Source organism: Cupressus sempervirens, chromosome 2 (assembly GCF_028749045.1).
Source record: "Cupressus sempervirens isolate cs-2001-9-10 chromosome 2, ASM2874904v1, whole genome shotgun sequence".
Classification (NCBI taxonomy): domain Eukaryota; kingdom Viridiplantae; phylum Streptophyta; class Pinopsida; order Cupressales; family Cupressaceae; genus Cupressus; species Cupressus sempervirens.
The window spans coordinates 478933602-478947651 of NC_143119.1; positions in this window are offsets into that span (position 1 = coordinate 478933602).

The following is a 14050-nucleotide window of genomic DNA, read 5'->3' on the forward strand; positions in this document are numbered from 1 at the left end:
TTCTATTCTTGTGCAATGACAAAGGCATGAAATAACCACTAACATGAACTATGAGATTGACAAGTTAAGTGTGGGTATCCTTTTCAACTCTACAACATGAAAGGGAAAAATATTTTGATTATGAATTGATTATCAACATAACCCACATATGAAACAACAAGATACATGCTAATCCTATGATTAATTAGTGCCCTATCCATTGGGTATTCCACAAATCATAACATAGATCAGGGTATTTTGATCTATCCATTCACTTTGTGAATTAGACATCAATGTTCAAACTGAATCTCATGCTCATCAAATCCTTCTATGAAATCTTCAACCCTATCAAGACATATTAAGAATTTACTTGATTCTTTGAATCAGTGGAAAAATACATTGATACATACAACCACAAAATGAGTTGCAACTGGGATCTATGTTCTTTGTCCATAGATCAAAAAAGATCACAAATAATAGAGATAGGAGACAAGTATAATAATAAAACTAAGTTATTTACTTCTTTCTATTCATTTATTTGAAACAAGTACATTCAAGATACATGGAAAATAATCCATAAAATACTAAATAAATCTGAGCCAAACACTATAACTTCATTGTCACTATTCACACAAGAGAGAATATTGAAGAAAATGGTGGAATCATAGCTATGGAAACTTGTCCAAAAGTCTGGAACCAACTCTATACAAAGAAAGAGAAGAGAAGATATAAGAGGATGAAAATCTTGGATGTGATATGAAACTGACACTTTTCCACTTGAATCTCCATCCATTGCTGATGACAAGATTCTCTCTACTCTCTACAACTAAAAATTGGATCAAATCTCATCATTGCACCCAACAAACTTGCAGATATCTCTTCAAATGATGAGAAAAATCCCTTTTTATAGAACACAATATCTATTGATAAAATGTTTCCAAAAGCTTCACTAAATTGGTTAGGAGGCAAAATAACATCACCAACAAGACCCTCTCTAAAATTGGCAGATACCAACTTCACCATTTTGTCACAAGCTAGAACTAAATTGCCTAACCAAAATATAGTTGGAAGAGTACCTTAGACAAACCTAGGCATAACTTTCATCCACTGATACCTATGCAAAACCTGATGGCATAAATCAAAACTAGACTGTGAAATATTTCCAACAATATATGATCGTCATATGTTGGCTCAAAACCCAGGCCTAGGGCATCCATTTGACATTCACAGATATATTTGATGAACGATGCATTAACATTTGGAAATATTTCACTTATTATAAAGTCAAAACTTTAAATAAAACCTATTTTCATTTAAAATTGGCCTTGCACATTCATTGAGGGAAATAAATTAAAAATTATTATTTTCAACACTTGTAATTTTCACTCTTTTCCAACTTTAGGTCAAACTTGGTTGACTGCCATGGTGACATGTGTCACCCACTCTATTAGCATCAACTAGGCCCTGCTACCACCTAGGTGCCACATGTTACCTCCTGATTGGTTTAAAACTTTTCCACATTTTCCCAGGCCCACTGATACCTGCTAGAACATCACTATATCACATTTATTAACCTTCTTGTATCTTCCCTATGCCACTTTGTAATGACCATCAATTTTGTGCCATGTGGAAAAATTTGGACACTTTGATCTTGGCATGCTCTTCTCTACCACATCATCACCCTTGACACATATCACTCGATCACATTTTTGGATGCCTCGTCAGCACCTTGCCACACGATTGTAACTATGTGACCATTCACCATGTGTCAACCTCTTGTTGAGTTATCCACCTCGAAGTGTATGCCACATGTCACACTCTGATTTGTCTGTCAGATCGACATGTAATCCTCCTTTCATGCACATGATTTGTAAAAATTCTACTTCAAAGTTTGCCCAACTGGCCATTCGGGTCCCACAAGTCCACTCAAGCCTTTAAGTCCAAAGTCAAACTTTAGACATTTTCTTATTGTGTGCTTAGTTATTAAAACAACTCAAAACATAACTATACCCACCATATGAGAATCAAAACCCAAGTTGCCTCTCCATTAAGAAACAAAACACACTGTCAGATCTCTAGGGAGTATATGTGTTGTCTGCATTATAAAAATTCTCCTCCATAGTCAAACTCAATATATTATTTCTATTCAAAACAAGCAACATTGAGCTCTCTACCCATTTATACAAATTCATTTATATTTTTCAGCATGATACTTGCTTAGAAAAAGTGCACACCCTACTGTGGTTCTTTCTTTCTACACATTCAGATAATGTGAGTGTAATGAAATACCACTTGGTATTGTGTAGTTCATGAAGCTTAGATGCATATGCATATGTGGTATTCTATTTCATCCTTCCCAGTATATTGATCTTTGAGAAACACAAGGCTAGAGTGTAACAGAATAACACAATTTCCTTCTTGTGCTTATGCAAAGAAAAATCATGAAGGAACTCAATGTCAGACCATATTATCATTACTAAATTGTAGTTGAGTCAATGTTTTCCAAATTCTTTCCTAAAATTCTTTCCTCAGACACTGATTCACTAAGTTATCATGCCACCAAATATTGCATTCCATACTGAATTAGAGCTGTCATTTTCAGTTGAGCATTCAATATTCACATAATCAAAAGAAATCAAAATGATTTATTTGTTTCCATGCATACTCAACTTGGGTTGGTGTTCTCCTCATATGTAACCAAATATAATAGAAGGTACATGACTCCCTTTGTTCATCATGAGAAATTCCTTTACATCTATGCATGTGTTGTTGCACTAGAGGAGTCTATTCTAGACTAGCAAACAAGAATCACACACATTCATCTCAAAATGAGATACATCTCTTTCATATTTACAATGCTATTCATCCTGGTTCAACATTCTCCTCTCACTTAATAAGAAATAAATACACTATCCCTTGTATCCATACATCAATAAGTGTGCCAACATCAAGGGATGCCACTTAAAAACTATTCACTTCTTTGCACTATTATGAGCATCTTTCAAAGAATATTTCAAATAACAAAAGGGTTGAATGATGGAGTAGATGATGATCAAAGAAACTATTAGTTTAGCATCACTAATTCATGAGGTGGATTTTACACCTTGATACATGTCTCTTAATGTCATTTTAATGCCTTCAAGATAGTAATCTCTATTCATTTAACACTGTAATGCGAGTGTTTGAAAGTTTTTGGATTGTGCATGGCTATCTCGACAAGTATAGTGAAAACTATTTGGAACATTCCAATTTGTTTCATTTTGTTCCTTTCTTGAAAAAATTGGAGACTTACAGTTGAGCACAAGCTACTTCAATATAATTGTATTCCATTGATGAGTAGCTCATAACATGTTCTCCATGAAATTTTGTTTAGATATCGTTAATTAAATTATTAACAATAAAAAGGTTTGGGGTCTTCATGTGATGTTAAAATCCTTTTCTTATTACTTACCATGTGTGTAACAATACATGCCCATTTTATCAAGAATTATGATGTATGCATTACATAATATTTTATAACAATCTATGACATTACATCATCTTATAGACATCTTCAAACTCCATACACCCTATCAGTTTGATGAAATCAACTGGGCCCCAAAGTAGATCTGGCTAATTTTTTTTACATTTCATACAACTAATTCCTTAAATCCATCGACTGAATACTTCAAACTAACTAATTTTGATTTGGGCCACTAATTCATCATTCGAAACCCATCCTTTACCTCTTCTACAAACTATCAACTTTGTGTCAAAAGCCTCTAAAACTAGCTTTAAATACTGACTAAAACATCTGACCAAGATTTGAAACTTGACAATAATGTTCTCTAGTGCAAACTCTTTCAGTATACAAAAACTCACCTTATGACAATCATTCAATCAAAATTTATTCACTGAGAAATTCTCCCTTTTCAAACTACATGCAATCAAACATGTTAGAAAAAAAAAAAATGCACCCAATTTTGACTTTGAAATATAGTCAAATGTCCACTTGGAGGTACAAAACCTAGGACACTAGTAGACTCTTATATAGAGAGTATGAATATGCAATTTGATTTCATGATGAACAACTAGTTAAATTTGGTAGGCATTCAAAGTTGGCTTTGAGATTTGCAAAATTGGACAACTTGGTGAAACAATAATTTTTGCAAATAGAATGGACCTTGGGAAGCTCATCAAATAAATTCATCATGGCTTAAAATTGCAAGCATAGGATGTGATTTAGAACTAAAAAATAGTTAGATGGCCATTTCTTCAAAATGTTGAATGGGTCATAAAATATCCACTGCCAAATAGGGCTTCCCAAAATTCTCAACAATGTGCATCAGCATGACAACAATGAACAACCAACTTTGAGGGATTAAAAACCTTATCAAAACATGTCAAAATGACTTGAAATATGAAACATAGGTTCTTTGATATGCATACTAGACACTCCCAAAGTGGTGATTCATGGCACTCAACTGGGTACAAGATGTTAAAATGCAAACTAGCCCTTTGAACTTTGTTTGACACTTGGAAAATGTAGATTTCTCAATTACTCAAAATGACACATCATGAAATGATTCACAATGACAAATTGTCATCATGAAAAACATGCATATTCTTAATGAAAGGTATTAAACATTTTCAACACATCCTATGACTCAAAATATCAACAAGGTATATATGCATGAAAAACTCTTATAGATGTTTGTTCAAAATTAGCTTTCAGAATGGTACACAAAATTAGTGTTGCAATTTTGAGTCCCAACATAGCGTAAAAATTTAAAAGGGCCATTCCCTAGTTTACCTAGATCGATTAAAAATACATCCTTTTACAATTAATTTCATTTCTTATAACTTTTTGTTCATATTTCACTTTGATTTTCTTGGTTTTTGTATTAAAAAAACCTCATCTTTGTATATGCATAGTTCTTCATCAGTTGTTATTTTTATGCTTTGCCTTTATTCGAATTTGAAGCTTTCCTATACTTTTATTCTTTATTAATATTACTTAGAAATTCTACCTTCTTCCTGAGTGGTAAATATTCTACATAGATGACAACCACTCTTTGCCAAGATCATTGTTAACATGAAGTAAAAAAATATAAAATAAAATTAATAATGATGACATAATGTCTAGTTATGAACCACATTATGTATACCATATGATGTGAAAAAATGGAACTAAATTAGATATGGTAAAAAATTAATGATAATTATATTATTAAACTGAGTTTGACCTAATAAAACTACTCTAGAAGTTAAAGGTGAGGGTATCATCCTCATTAGCTCCTAGATTGGCTAGTTTATCTGCTATTTTATTACCTTCTCGGTATATGTGTTGTATCCAAATTTCATTGAAATTATCTAATAGGGATAAAGATTCTTCTAGTTTCTAGTTTAGTTTCAAGTTGGTTGTATATCTACTCCTTATAATGTTTAGGATAATTTGTGAATCCCCCTCTATGATAAGATTTTTGAACCCAAAGTTCAGACTAAGTCTTAGTCCTTCTAAAAGGACCTCCATTTCTGCCATGTTTTTATAATCCCCTAAATGTTTTCCCCTTTTAATCTTCCAAATATTTTTTGAGTAGATGATGCATCCTATACCTTCCCTTCTAGGATTTCCTCTTGATGCTTTGTCAAAATTAAACTTTGCCCATTCTGTAGGTGGTGGTTCCCATCTACAATTTGTTCTAGATATCTTGCATGTTTTAGTTTATAGAATTGGAGGATTGATGAGTTTACACTAATTTTTTTGTTGAAAACAAATTGACACAAGTATTTATGTTTCAATCATTGTTTTGTCACTAATATCAAACTTGCTACTTGCTGGTAAGATAATTGCTTATATGATTTAAGTACTATCATTTGTTTGATTAATGAAGATGATTTGATCAAAAGAGGTAACAATATAACCTAGAGGAAAGGTTGAGTTATGATATGAAAAAGAGTACAAGGATTAGTTAAGCCAATTATATTATAGTCCATTAATAATCTACTTAAGGTTGCAAAGGTTGGTTACACTAGGTAAGTTCAAAAGAACAAGTTAAACAAAGTTTGTCTACCAAGCTTGACCGAGTGGATAGTAGGTGCCAAGAAAAGTTAGTGCAAATCAAGCAGAAAATCAGTTGGACCCAAGAAAAATCAATTTCAGTATAATTAGAGTAAAGTTTAGTTGATGTAGAGCACCAATAAACTTTAGTTTGTGCCAAGTGTTTTGATAGTGGATGCCGAGCAACACACCATATGTTGAGCATCAGAAGCCAGTTAATGTTGAGTGTCAACATTATGAGAAAGATCGAGAAATCAATGAATTTGAGCTGACAAGTTAGTTTTCTTGGATTTTGTGAACTATGTGAAAGATAAGATTGATGAGCTAGTTGCACAAAATTCAAGATGAACCATTTTGAGGTTAATTCAAAGAAGATTGAAGGAGAAGTTTCTAGAAAGGAATGAAATGAAATGAGGGGTAGATTCATTGAATCCTACCTAATCCAACCTAACCCTAAAATGGCCGATGGAGGTTGAAATGACAAAATATCTTAATTCTCTATTTATAGAGATGGATGGTTAGAAGCAAGAGTTGATGTGCGAGAACCTAAGGAAGACAAGGAGTCTAGGGTATTTGCTTCATTCAAAAACCTAAGAGAAGAGACTACATTGGCAAACAAAGCAAGACGGCTTAAGGGTATGGATGCTTGAAGGGTGAACAAGCTATTAGAGCTAAAGAGTTTTTAAGCCAAGTAGAATGGAGGACTAAAATAGAGATTTGTAATCTACAAATGAAGTTGTAAGTTGTTATTAGATGAAGCCTTACTGTTACTCTCTAATCATTGTATTGATCTAGGGAAAATCCTATGGATTAAGGTTGGCCTAGAAGTCATTTGTAAATCCTTTAATCGGGTGACATTCCAAGTGAATTATTTAAAGTCCTCTAACAAGGCTCAATCTAGGTCACATTAATAGTGTGGATTGTAACCTTTAACAAGATTGGCCTTTCACAGGGCATCACTTTAGAAGAGTGAGAATGGGCATGTTACTAGAGGTTTTTCCCAAATTGGATTTCCATGTTAAATCATTGTGTCAAATGTGTTATTGAATTTGTATGTTTCATGTTTACATTTCTACAAATTGATTTGATAGTAACCTACAAGTTTAAGTGATTGCATAATCTAATGGATGCATACATGATGAAAATGTTTTATGGATATGGGCTCACTAAGTTGTGAAAAGTTTTAATTGTACAGTTGGAAATTGGATAACTGATATACCCCCCCTAGTTATTCTAAAGAATTCCAACATTTTTTTGCATGTCTGCATCCCATCTTGAGAAGGATCCATCTCTAATTGAATTTCTTAAGTCATTATTCATAACTTCCTTTATGCATGCTTCTATTTTTTGAGAAGGGAAGGTATTGATAATTCTTAGTTTAAATAATTCTTAGTTTAAAAAGATTCTCATATTCTTCTCTTTCCAAATTTACTAGAGTAAGATGGATGGTGAAATTTTCCAAAGGTTGTTATATATCTTAAAGTATCTATTTTTGGGTCAACTCTTAAGTGATCCCATAGTATTTTTGAAGAAGTAGAGAGCCAATTGAGTTTTAAACAAAGCCAATTCTAGGATGATTTTGTGAAGGAACATTGTTATTATAGGTGTTCAATAGTCTTTGAGTCAGTTTTACAAAGGGGGTACCTTAATGAGCCTTCAAAGCTGATTTTTGTAAACGTGTTTGCTACAAGGATCCTATTTTGTATGGCTACCTAGAGAAATATGCCAACTTTGGGAAGAAAAACTCAATCTCAACACAAATTTGAGGATATCTCTCTATTTGTTCCCATCTTTGGGATTTTACAATTTTTTCATAGCCCTATTTTGGATTATATTTCTCATTCTGTGATGCAACCCAAATTAATTTGTCCATTCTCTCTTTATGATTATTTTATATTTGTCTTATGAATTTATTATATGCTAATTTTTCTTGTTTAGTTAGATTAGGATCTTCTAGAGGTTTCCATTGCCAACTCATTACTTGGTTGATTTCTATTTTGTGTTTATAGTTACTAACTGCTTTTCCCCATTTTGTGGTAAGAGTATTTTTTATTCTTGCAGGGAGGTTGTAGCTATCTAGGGAAGGAAATGTATCCCACCTCCTCACCATTGCCTATATCCCATGTTATGTGTTTTCTTATAAGGGGTCAACATTGCATCATGAAATTCCAAGTTTTAGAACCCTTTGATGGGTTTTTACATTGAAATAATGATAATGGGTCTTCATTGTTTAGGTATTTTTAGTATAATATTTAAGTCAATTTGTTTTCATACTCATGGTACATTCTCCACACTAATTTTCTCCATAATTCTTTATTTTTTTGACGTAGATTTTTTTATTCCTAAACCTCCTTTTTCTTTGGGTCTACATATTTTATCCCATTTAACTCTTCTATCCCACTCAGTTTATGATCAATTTTCTTTTTGGCTCCATTGAGAAGTGGTAGATAGGACATTTGGTAGGTAGGGATTTTTGTTAACATTGATTTGTTTTTTGTCATTCTAGCTACTTTTATTATCCATTTCCCTTTCTAATTTTCCAATTTTCTGTTAATCTTATCTAATATAGTATTCCAAGATTTTATATCTCTCATGTTTTTTCCAACCGGATTCCTAGATATTTACATGGGATGGTGTCTTTATTATATCCCATGATGTTGCAAAAAATCTCTTTCCATCTCTCACTTGGTGTTAAGATTTTTTTTCTCTGATTTGTCTACATTAACTATTTCTCTTGAGGCTTTTGTATATGTTTTAATAATTTGCTTATAGTTTTGGGCTTCCACTATTATGTTTTTCCCTGGGAGGATAGTATCATCTACAAATTATTGATGGGTTATGTTAGGGATTCCTTATATTACCATGACACCCTTTATTATCCTACTAGCTTTAGCATTTTTAATTTCTCTTCCCAATGCCTCAACCATTATGATGAAGAGGAATGAGGATATGGGACCCTCTTTCTTTATTACTCTTTAAATGTTAAAAAAGCCATCCATAGTACCATTAACTAGGATTGATATTTTAAGAGTTTTTGTACAATTATTTATTAAGTTGATCCATTATCAGGAGAAACCAAATGCCTCTAATGTTTTACAGAGGAAATTCCGATCTACCTTATCATAAGATTTTTGTATGTTTAGCTTCATTAACATGCAAGCCTCTTTGTTTGACTGTACTAAATGGACTATTTCCTATATTATAATGATGCCATCTAATATCAATCTTCTTAGTAAAAATCCTATTTGTTCTTATGAGATTAGCTTTGGAAGGATTGATTTGAGTCTATTAGCTAGAGCCCTTGATCATATTTTACATATTGTATTGTATAGAGCTATTGGTCTAAAATCACTGAGTTGTTCATGCTTATCTTTTCTGGCGATTAATGCTATAAAAGTGTTGTTAATTTTTGAAAGTAAAGATCCTACCTTTCTAGTTGCTTCGACAACTTCCCATAGGTACTTCCTAAAATCTCCTAATAATTTTGGAAGAAGAAGGCCAGTAATTTGTCTAGTCCTAGGGACTTGTCAAAATTGAGACTAAACACCACTATTTTGATTTCTTCCATTGTGAAGGCTTTGTTTAGGATTTTTTTAATCTTCTTTAGTTATTACTTGGGGAATAGATCTTTTCATGGTGTTTTGAGTGATTAAGTTTGAACTCTTGTAATTGTTAAGTATGTTTGTATAATAGTTTACAAATACTTTAGATATCTGTTTTGGATCTTCGACTATATGTCCTATGTTATTTTGAATTTTAAATATTCTATTAATGTCTCCATTATTAATAGTACTATTGTGGAAAAAATTAGTGTTATGGTCTCCTTCAAAAAGCCAAGTTTCCCTAGATTTTTGTTTCCAAAAGATTTCTTCCTTTGCTAATATATTTCCTTATTTTGTTACTAGTTCCTTTTCTTTGTTATATTTTTCTTCTCCCATACCATTTTTTATTACCTCTTCATTAATTTTCTTTAATTATTCTTCATTATCTAATTTTTCTTTAAAAATATTGTTGAAGTGATTTTTATTCCATCTTAGGATGTTTTCTTTTAAGTATTTAAGTTTAGATACAAAAAATAACTTTTTGGATCCCTAAAATCCACACTCTCTCCACCATTGATTTATTCTACCCATAAATTTATCATTAAGAAACCACATTTTATTGCATTTGAAAGGATTTATTATGGGTTTTATTTGTTCTTATATATCTAATTAGACCAGAAAGTGATCAAATCCTGCATTTGGTAGAATTGTTGAATGTGTTGCATAATTGAAATTACTAAGATGCCCTTTGAAGATGAATCTGTCTAACCTTTTTGTAATGTGCCACAAGCCTGATCTTTTTTTATTCCATGTGTATAAATCCTTGGATAGTGGGATATCAATTAAGTTTTGTACAAAGAACCAATCTTTGAAGTCTATCATAGTTTGTATTATTGTTTGGGTTCCTCCTAGTTTTTCATCGAAATTTAGAAGTGAATTGAAGTCTCCCCCTATGTAGTATTTGGTTGTTTTGTCTATTTCCATACAGGTACCGATCTCTTCCCAAACATTCCTCTTCTCTGCTTCTTGTATCGGCCCATATATGTTGATGAGTATGAATTGAATATTACTTCTATAACTCTAAATTTTTCCTCCCATCCAATTGTTTGATGATGTTACTATGTTATAATAATTTTTTTCTCTATCCATAATATATCAGTTCCTCCCAAGGATCTTGTTGATGCTATTAAATCTATTTTCTAAACTCCAAGCATCTTTCTTAATATTTCTCCTTCTTCATTGTTTAACTTAGTTTCTTGAATTATTTATACTTCTAATCCAAATAATTTTGAACTGAATTTTAGCTAGTGCCTCTTGTTAGGGGTGTTTGGTCCCCTAACATTCCATGTGGTTATCCTCATTGTTCATTGGGAAGGATCTTCCCCTTCCCAACTTTTAGTATTTCCTTCCTTTGGTTACCTTCAATGCTTGTCACTGATCTAAGCTCAACAAGAAATTTCCTACCTCTCTTTTTTTATTGTTTTCCACATCTTGGGATGGGTGTGAATTCCATATTTTCTTCAATACCTAGTTTTTATATATTTTCTCTTGTATTTTGTAAACTTCCTATAATTTCTTCATCTGGGATCTCTTCCTCATCCTCTCTTAATTCATCTACAATTTGGTTACTTAATTTGTAGCTTCATTTTCTATTCCTTTTGGAGATTCCCTTTTCTTATCATTTATTTTTGTTGACCAATTTTCCTTTTCCTATTCTTGTGTGTATTGTACCCCATATTGTTCCCATTTTTTTATGGAATTCCTCCCGTTCTATTGATTACTACTAGTTTTTGCATCCATTTTATTGTTTCTTCATTCCATTTACTCATTACCACTTCTATCTCTATAGGTATATGTATGTTACTGAGATATACTTCTTATTCCTTTTCTTTAGTTTCCATTAGTGTAAGAGGGGTGGCAAAGGGATCTTTTCCATTTGACGGGGTTTTCTAGAATTTATAACTCTTTCTCTTTTTCTCCCTTTTCTCAATTGTTATATTTTGATGCTAGAGGTATTTCACTTCCTTCTTTATAGTTGTTGTTTTGTTCTTAGTGAGTCTTATCTCTATTTTCCACAAGCTCTTTATTTCTATTTCTTGATTTGGAGTATGCATCATTTCTTTGGATAGCTTACTAATATCTATCTTCCTTACCAAATTACCAATTTCAGAGCTATTTCTATCATTATCTTTTGTTATGATTTCTTCTCTTGTTTCATTTTGGTTTTTTGAACTATTTCATTATTTTTTGTTTGTGTCTTTACCTTCTTTTGGTTCTTTTCTTGTGCTTATATTGGGGCTATCACCTCGAACTAGTTCTTTCCTTCTTGTATACAAAGGTTAAGCTATAGTTTTATCTTTGGTGATTTGATTTATAAAGTCTCCTTTTCTTCATTGTCTTTAATTTGTCTTTCTTTAGTTGCCCTTTTAGTTATTAAGCTTTTGATAGTGGTTAGATTACTTCCCACTGTTGCTAGCTTCTGATGATTGATGTGAGTTTCTTCCCATTGTGTCACCACATCTTCTAAGTCACTTGCTAGTATTAGCTTCTCATTTATCAATTTTCTATATATTTTCATGTTGTCCTTAGTTTCTTTGGTATAAGAGTTGGTATCTTTACACTAAATACAATCCTGAATTTCATATGACCACTTTTCCACATCCTTGATTATACACTTTTCTCTTTTGTAGTCTTTGAACTACTTTATTGTTATGTCCTCCGTTCCCTTCTCTTATGATGATCTCTCCTTCCTCAAATTCTTGGTTGAAATTACTTTTTAGATTATCACAATGCTTCCTTTGACTACATTTGATGTATTTATCTATAGGTTTCTTTATCATCTTGCATACTAAAGTTTTTTCTTTCCTCTATTCTATATATCTATTTTCCTTCAACACTAGCGACTTTGGGAAGACTTATCTTAAACCTAAGGTTCTTCCTTTATATGAGAATCCTCCTACCTCTATTCTTATATGGTCTTCCATTAAAATTGTTTCCTATATGTTTTCTTTTTCTTTTTCAGATTTGAATTATTTTAGGTTGTATATTGATCTATTGATGATTATTTTGATAGAATTAAGGTCTTTTATGTTAGGATTTAGATTGATTAAAAATTTAACCCCATTTGAATTTTTGATGTTTAAAAAAATGTAGAGAAAGTCTCCCATTGATGAGTGTATTTTATGAAGAGTATGAGGTTGATGAGTTCTATTGGGATTTCTTTGAGTTCCATCCATGTTGGCATTGTTAATGTTTTAATTACATCTTCATTATAGTTTGGCATCCATTTGAAAAAGTTTACACTAAAACTTTTGAAAAAACATAAATATCCAAAAAGTAAAATATTTAAAATTTCTATGTTATTACATTAAATTTAGATCAAGTAATTTGATAGGGAGAGCATACTTGTTTGCCACAAAAATCTTCAAACCATTCAAGTAACATAATATTTTTTGATTAGGGGAAGTTCCAATAGGAAAGACTCATATTTTCACATTTTGACCAACAAGATTCACTTTAAGGGTTACTGATAATGATTGTATTATGAGTCTCCTTAGGGTTCCAACAAGTTGCATTTGGGTCTCGAATAGGAATTGGGGTGAGCTTTGTTTTCCAGTATGGTCCTAGGGTTTCAATTTGTGATATTTTTATTGAGCTTGAGGGGGGTCTTTTTTAATGGGATATCTTGGTTTTTTGCTGATGTTGACAAAGGGTTTGAAGCATATAGGGATTCTATTTTTTTCTAATATGGATAAGGGTTTAGAAGTGGATGTGGCTTTGGTACCTTGTTTTGAAGCTATCTAGGGCTTGCTATGACTTAAGAGGGATTTATTAGCTTGGCTCTTTCTAAATATGTATGAAATCTTGTCAATTTTTCAAGGGTAATGGTCTCACCAGAAAGAGATTGGCCTTATTTTGTCTTTTCTCTCTTTTCATATTTTTGATAGTTGTCCAGCCTTCATTATTGCCATTTATTTCTAGGATGGTCTTTGTTTGATCTTGGAATTCTTTTAGAGCCCTTTGTTGCTTTTCATCTACCTATTTTGGATTTGGTGGTGGCTAATATTTGATTTTATCACTGAGAGAATACTTTTTTTGGAGAAGTAATTTTCCTAAATTTTTTTATCTTGAGTGTTTGATGGTTCTTGAGATCTGATCTTAAATTGATTGATGATTCTTGGTCAACCCTACATCTCTGCTCTTGATATACAATCTTTTTCTAGGGCTTTGAATCTATTGTAAGTAGGTAATCCATTGGTTTTCAAATAAATAGTGTGTTCAAAATATCTTTTTGTCAAATTTTTTGAGGGAAAACTATCTTTTCATGTGTTTGCATGTAGAGAAATTTCTTAGTAAATAAAATTGATATATTATTTATTTTTATTGTTTGCAATTCATAGATGTATCATTTTCCAATAGTTCTATACTTCAACTAAAATTTAAAAACCTCATTTTCTATTGCATTGGTTCTAGCTTTAGTCAATTGTGA